Here is an 8,228-nt window from a genome sequence, read left to right on the forward strand (position 1 = left end):
GCATAGGAGGCAGTCTCTGTCTTAGATACAGTCAAACCTCCCCGAGCGACCACCTCTTCTCAGCGACCACCTGGCCAATTCGACCGCTTTTTCTCGGTCCCGATTTTTTTTCCTATTGACGTAAGCATTAAGCGACCTTTTCTCAACGACCACCTGGCCAACGCGACCGCGACCGGCCCAAATTGGGCCCCTTAACGACCGCATCATTTTCAAAATTGAGGTTTTCATCGATTTTTTATGATAACTAGCGCGATTTTGTGCCGAAATCGACCAGTTTGCGTCGGATTTTGACTGCCATTACGATGTTATGTTTAGAATAAAAATTGCGGCGGTCAATGGGTGGGTCAATGGGGCAGTCTACTGTAATATGGGAGGAAATTTCTTAGAAAGATCTGTGTAGCTCATACCTTTTAAATAAAGATCTGTGTGAGTGCCTTTGTCCAACTGTACTGTACATTCACCCTTGGGTAAGTACGCTATTGGGACGTACCGGGCATAGAATTCGAAAGGTGCACCGTAGTTATTTCAGATACGGCAATCAAGAACACAGCTTGTATAATGGTAACTGACAGCATCAAAGTTCCCTTACTGTCTCAAACGTTAGTGCAGGGCTTTAGCCAGCGTCCGTTTTTCCGTCAATTGACGGAAATTTGCTGCGTCTGACGGAAAAATTTTAAAACCAATCCGTCAACCTTGACGGACAAAAATCCTTGGTGGAAGCTACAGGCGGCTTGGGGACGCTGTCCACGGCCGTAAAAGCCACACACTGTTTGTTTTGCTATTGTTATGATTGTTGACAATGTGTGTCGGCGCCCTTTCGCATACGATAATCTCATTAAAACCCGTTTTTCAAGGTCTCAGTTCAGTCCTTCTAATTAATTTTCGCGGTTTTCGCGACGAATGTAATTGGCTGACGGAAAAAAATTTCGAGCTGGCTAAAGCCCTACGTTAGTGTACAAATATTATACTGTATCGTATAGAAGCTGGGGTTAAATTTACAATTTACAGTGTGCGTGTTGTATTTGACATTAAATACCTCGCTTCTTTGCGTACGTGCAGTGTGCTTGCTATTTGCCATTAAACACAACGGAAACCGTTATACTTTGCATAGGGCATGTTTTGAGTCGATACTCTTCTCAGCGACCACCTGTCCAAATCGACCGTTTTTGTCCGGTCCCCCGGGTGGTCGTCTTGGGCAGGTTTGACTGTATGCTTGTATTCAACGCTTAACTGTCCTTACATACCAATTGTGCTTGTGTGTTGAAGGAAGTTACAGTCTTAAAATTCTAGTTAATACTAGATTAAAAGATATTAACTTCTATCAACATAAATTTGGAGAAAGGAAACAATGAAAGCGCATATGTACAGGCACCTGCAGTGTTTACAAATGTGACAGTACAAATTGTACAATCAATACATGTACGTACTAAGTTCATTGTACATGTGCACGTCAGTCTGCTTTCCCTGGCTGACTTGAGCAGGCTTTGCCGCACCCTCCCCTGTCTGCAGAATTAATTTAGCTGTTGCACAGAGAGGCCAGATTAATGAGGGTGTCATTCGGCATGCAACAAAGACGTAACAGTACAAAGTACCAGTCCTGCTGCCTAGAGGGAGGGTTTGGGGACAGCCAATATGCGATATTCATCACAAATGAAGTCCCAAAAAGGGAGCAGCGATTCACCCTGAACTAAACTGACCGCAGCGTTCTGCGAAGGCGAAGATTTATGGCACAAAGAAACTTTCCGACCACTTAAACCCGAGAAGAAGATCACGGTTGGCTCTTTGTTTCTGGTGGCGAAATCTTTGCCAACAGTCACAGATGCACGTTACGACCCCCTTGGAAGCACCTTTGCCTGCCATATTGTGCCTAATAGATACCGACACCATTAGGGAATCACTGGTTTGTAAGTTACATCTCGGGTCAAGGTGGGAATGAGCGAGAAAGTGTGCCTTTGGCTGGATTGTAATATACACGGAGCAGAAATGTTTGTGAGAAGTGGTGGTCTTGCCACCCCTTTTAAAGGAAACGTTCGGTGGAAGAAAGACGAATATGCTAACTTAGTTAGGATCGCTGAAGTTCAAGTTGCACAGTTCCGCTTTCAATCATGGTTGTCATGAACTTGTATTCAACTTTTCACCATAATCTTCATTGAAACAACAAAAGTAAAGTTATTGTAAGGGATCTCCTAATAGAATGTAATTGAATTTATATTAGGATGGAGTGTATCCATTCTTTTGAGAGATCAGAAAGAAACTGGAGTGCAGCTTTGGGCACTATTTGCTATTATCTTCAAATCCATCATTGTCATCTCATTCTGACAGAATGAGCAAAACTTCTGGTCGCTGGGAATTCTGTGGTACCCTCCAACTTTTACACATGTACGTTCAATCTATAACAGCTACAGTTTCTTATCTTTGTGATAACATATACAGGCCTGGTCATCTTGAAAGATTTGAACTATATCAAAGATTCATGCAAGGGATATTTTGCTATATACCTTGGAGGGAATGTAATATAACTGATGACTGTGAAACTTGTATATCACACAGTTAAAAACAGATTTTCATCTACATTTTGATCCACACATGAAACTCATCTGTTCTAAAGCCCACAAAATAGTTGCCCACTCTACACTAAAACAGTAAAAGTAGCATATTGGTCTTCAAAAATAGTACAATATTATTTTTCTGTATTTTTTATGATTTACTCGTCAACAAATATTCTTGTCAATTTTCTATCAATTTTTGTGGCCTTACAAATCCTTCAGTCATCTTGTCCGACTGAAGAAGTATCACTCTTTAAGAGCCTATAGCTTTAAGCATAATCTTCCACTCAGTCAATATTGTACACAATGATGTATGTAGTTATTTGTATGTCTTCACCTAATTTATCGTAACAGTTGAAGCTTTTATTTGACAGATAAAAAAGGGCAAGGTAGGAAAAGTTGCACATTAATAAATCTCCACCTGTTCGCACTTATGTAGGCACTGCCATTGTGGCAGGGCCTTTGGCAATGGCGGAAGTTGACACGAAAAAAACAAGAAAGGATGCGGGAAATTGGCACTTACAGGTGCTCCCTTCAGCTGTGGGCTGGGATAAGTGGTATCGTGATTGATACACAAGGAAAAATACACAATTTCTGACAATTTGTCATCCATTACTCTTTGTGTACCTTGGGGAATAAACCAGGTTTTTATCTACCAAGTTGAATAGCTCGGAGAGTCTGATATGGACAGGGGTCTGTAGGTGATGAGGTGGGTTCGATATTTGTGTACTGTTACTTTACGTGTCCACCAGGCAACGATTAAGGTAACAGTGATGCACGGGCCCGCAGTGTGGGCATGATATCTATAGCTAGGATTACATGATTTACAGCTACAGAACTTTAAGTAAAAGTCCAACTTTTGCAGGGGGAGAACAGTCCTATAAATCATTGTAAGCTTGGAGCTGAGTGAGTGAGTGAGTGAGTGAGTGAGTGAGTGTGTCAGTGAGTGAGTGAGTGTGTGAGTGAGTGAGTGAGTGAGTGAGTGAGCAAGTGGGTGAGCAAGTGGGTGAGCAAGCGAATGTGCTAGAAGAAGGGAAAGAGGAGCCTGCAGAGAAGAGGGGAAAAAGGAGTTCTATCATACAAATGAAATACATTTGAATAATGTATTTGCTCATACATTGATGCATTGATGCATATGCTCACATTATTAATAAGTTTGGTCACCTGAAAAAACTGAACATTATAGTTTTATACACAGCAGTACTAGTATCTCATCCTGAGGCATGGTACATCAAACAGTGTGAACTTTTAGATGATTCCAAAGGAATCCTAACAACTCCTGAGTATCTGAGTATGAAGAAGTAGCCTGTAGCACAGATCAGGGAAGACTGTTAGAGGGAAGTGTCAGCAAAAATGCCAGTCCAGTAACTGGGTTTCAACATCCTTTTTTTAATGTACGGAATCTGTCAACTGAGGGCATTTAAGTACAACAGCCTCTACTACTCCACTACTAGACTAGTAGCAACTTAAATATCCATCAGAAGGTGTATCAAGGAACAATAGTATGCAAAAGACATAGTGTTATGAAGACAGTACATTCAGAAAAAGGTCTGGAAGTTCTTAATGCTAATTCAGTAATTGTTGTAAAACAGGAATAATTTCAGCACTTTTGATTCTATGTTGTCATAGATTCATTCTACTTATATAAATCAACAGCTGTCTTTGGCTGACATCCAAACAGAACTTGTTCTACAAAATCAGCTAAACTCATCATTTAGTTAACTGACTTCTTAAGTTACTTCTAGAAAGCTGGGAGATTCAACAGAGCACATGAAAAAAGTCCTTAGAATCCATAACATTTTTTTTAAAAACAGCGTGGGGCTTACTGGTTTTCTGGGAGAGACTACTACAGGATGAGTACGGAACGATCAGCCGACCATCAGCTTTCCAGCGCTACAATTTATTGAACACTATGTTCTTAACGAGCCGAATCCATATGCAACATTTCAAGAGCTTTCATTATGGTTATAACATAGTATCCCTGCCCGACTGCGGGATGTGCAGATACATGTGTCAGAGCACCAGAACCAGATACGCCGATATCTCCCTTCTTTCAACTAAGTAATGTACCAGGAAAAAACATCTTCCCAGCACTCTGACAAAACCCATTACATTCCGGGACCATTTTGCCTCTAAATTCCCAGTGAAGTGCAAGCCTTTATTGTGCCTGATTTTTATCTATCTGCGACTTCATATGCTTTTACAGGCGGGGTCAAGCTCAAGCGGCCATTTTGCCCGCGCCCGGAAGTGGCAGCGATAACCCGCAACACGTCTTTATTACGTGTACCTTGACTTTTGTGTGTCAGGAAGGATTGGTGCTTGGGTTGTGATTGATGCCCTCTCTTCCGCCATCAAAAGCGGTAATGCCGGGATGATATTCGCGACAAGATGGCAAGAAAAGGTCCTTTGTCAGGGTCTCGAGTCGGACCATCAATTTCGGTCCATTTGCAAAGCCACCATGGGCCCTTTGTGGCTATAGCCATTCTTTCCTTTTACCTTTCATACGCTTGTTGATGAAAAAGACAGGAGGACGGCACTTTGTCCGTGGACAATCCGGCCAGCGATCAACGCGTTTTTGCGACACCCCCGATGAAGGGGACGTGCCATCTTTTTGTCTCCTGAATGCAAAGCTGTGACATCCCCGAGACAAAGGCCTTTGTGCTCTGCCGTGTATCATAATTCCGCCGCGCTAAACTTGTCCTTGATGGAGAGATGCGATAATAAAGTGCCTTTCACAGCTTCAGATGTCATATCTGGACATCTCCGGCTCCTCCAGGGTCTTCTTTATCGGGACATTCTCTCCACTTTCTCCCCTTTGTGCTCCTGTATTTATTTATGGCTGGGATTCGACAAAAGTCTGAATGGGGAATACAGAAGCATTGATCGATAAGAGGAAAGTATTCTCTAATGTAATGCCACAATCTTGAAGTGCTATCAAGACATTTTGTGGCTCTCTATAGCAACCGATCATTGCGGCGTTATCGGCCATTCTGCGCACTTCACTATTTTCCTTCATCTTACAAACTGTATAAAAAGGGGATTTGTGAAAGTTTCTGCAAAGTCATCAATTTCAACTCAAGCTCTTAAATCTTATTCTCAGCATAAGTGGCGCTGGTCCATATCATGGACTGCTGGGCACTGTACATGTACACTGTGTAACACACACATATGCTGTCTCCTACATGTTCTGGTGCGACAAATTGCTACGCACTACCTTTAAAAAAAGATAGGGAGAATTTGTGTTGAAAATTGTACAACTTAAAAAAAGGATTTGTACCTGTGGGCATAGTTTTTACAATGAAAAATTATTTCATCAAATTTTTCTCAGTAAGAAAATTTTCTTCTATAGCAGTACTAGTGTCAGTCTGTACAATATCACGCCTGTGCAATTGCTGGCCAATTTCAATTTGTTTAATTATCAACATGACCAAATTACTACAACTGAAAAGAAATCCAATTCCCAAAGGTATCTGCACTTCCCCTTGTCCAGTGCAGGTGGATGCATGCAATCTTACTAGCTGACTACACTGAGTTAACTTTTATCAGTTAACCCGTCACTTTGCAAAACTTTCTTCAAAGACAGCACCCTCCATCTCAGAGCTCCAGAGTTGAGTCCAGCCCCTTTATTTCTCCCCATCAAGCCTGGCACAGTTAGAGCAGGGTTTGCCTGTTCTGGCGGTATGGATTACCTGCTATGTGATGTGCAGCAGTGATAGAGAGCGGTCTGCTGAAGGTGGCGGTTAAAGAATAATGCATGTCATCCCCCGTGTCAGTTCCACGCGGAGCTGTCTCCCCGTGCCGGCCGACCGCCCCTCGCCACATTTGTACCGTTGTCACATTCGCCGGCCGTGACTTGGCGGCCGCCCGGCCCCGCTCCTATCTCCTGGGTTGATGAACGAGGAGATCTTCCACCAGTCGGTGTCGCTGCATCTGTCTTGTATCTTCCGCTGATCTGGGCCGCATCCAGATGAGATGGTGGATGTGGAGGTCTGGGTCCAACACCCAGACACTGTCACAGCTCCACCACTTAGACTTTTGGAATGATTTTCCTTGATAAGACTTTATAGTACCAATGTTGTCCCTGGTGACTTCCATCCAGATGAGATGGTGGATGTGGAGGTCTGGGTCTAACACGCAGACACTGTCACAGTACCACCACTTAGACTTTCGGGCTGATTTTCCACGATAAGACTTTATAGTACCAATGTTGTCACTGGTGACTTCCATCCAGATGAGATGGTGGATGTGAAGGTTTGCTTCCAAAACCCAGACACTGTCACAGCTCCACCACAAGTCATCTGAGACTTTTGGGCTGATTTTCCACAATAAGGTTTTATGGTACCATGTCACTGGTGACTTGAACCAGATGTCTGTGCCACAGTCAGTGTAACTTGTACATTGGAATTGAACTTCTTCTGTGATTGAGGTCAACTTTAATTACACTGTTATTTGCAAATGGGGAAGGCATCGTTTCAAGGGGCTAGACTCTAGATAAGTTTATAATCATTCGTGATCTACAACAGTAGTACAACAAAATTACACCAACACCGAGAACTGGCAGTGGCAAAAAATCAGGTTTTAAAATAGGTGGAAAAAACAGAGAAGGTACCTGAACAGGTTGTAAATATGTTACACTTTCTATCTTACATTTTTGTATTATAGTCTTCGTTGTCGTTTGATTCCTTTCGTGTAATGTTATAGTCCGTATAGACTGACTGACAGAAGTAGTATTCTTATTTCTCACACAAGACAAAATAACAAAGACATATGAAGAAGACAAGATAGCAAAGACGTATGCAGAAGAAGAAGAAAACACATGAAAGAACTTGGTCGTCCCCTTTGTCTAACACCCCGCGTACTCTGAAGATAATGCCTCTCCAACCCAAATATGCCAGACGCGCCCTTTGACATTTCTCAAAACGTGCCACCTAACACTTCTGCTCAACAAGTGTCATCAGTAGGGGCAGAATCAGACACACACCATGACTTATTGACTCTACCTCTTCATCTACAAACGTCATCCCTCCCCTACCGTGGGTGGCGGGCTTAAGAATAATGTCGATAATGAAAATAATTCATGACGGCGATAAATCACGCTGTCATCTGACAGGGTCTGCTCGTAATTAATTTCTTTATGGCACAATTGTACTTTCCACTCCAATGAAAACATCGGAGTGGAGAATGTCACCACCCTCCGAGTAGCAATCCAAAACTCATCAACTTGGGCCAAACTCATCTAATATCACTTTTTGGATCACACCGGAGGAGCGAGGGGCGAACAAGGGAAGAATTGTTTGTTCGTAATTAGACGAGCCAAGGAGCTTAAACTGAGTTTGGAAAAGATGTTGTTAACTGTTAAGATACATTGTGAATCAGGAATCGCATTGTCAAAGACCCTCTACTGCAACAGAGACAAGCGCAGCTGTCTACTGGAAAGATACAAAGACGTATGCAGCAGGCAAGACAACAAAGATGTATTCAAAAGAAAAAAAACACATGAAAGAACTTACTAGTTATTCTTTGTTACCGTGAGAGAGACGAGCGCATCTTTTCACTGAAAATCTACCGTGCTATCCCGGATGCTGGCAGTAAAATGTGAACTTCTGATTAACCATCAAAATCACACAGTGATCAAGAGAACACAGGGTTGTAGAGCTGGCAGACATGTCGGACGAGCTATTT

This window comes from Branchiostoma floridae, chromosome 4 (genome assembly GCF_000003815.2).
Source record: "Branchiostoma floridae strain S238N-H82 chromosome 4, Bfl_VNyyK, whole genome shotgun sequence".
Taxonomy (NCBI): domain Eukaryota; kingdom Metazoa; phylum Chordata; class Leptocardii; order Amphioxiformes; family Branchiostomatidae; genus Branchiostoma; species Branchiostoma floridae.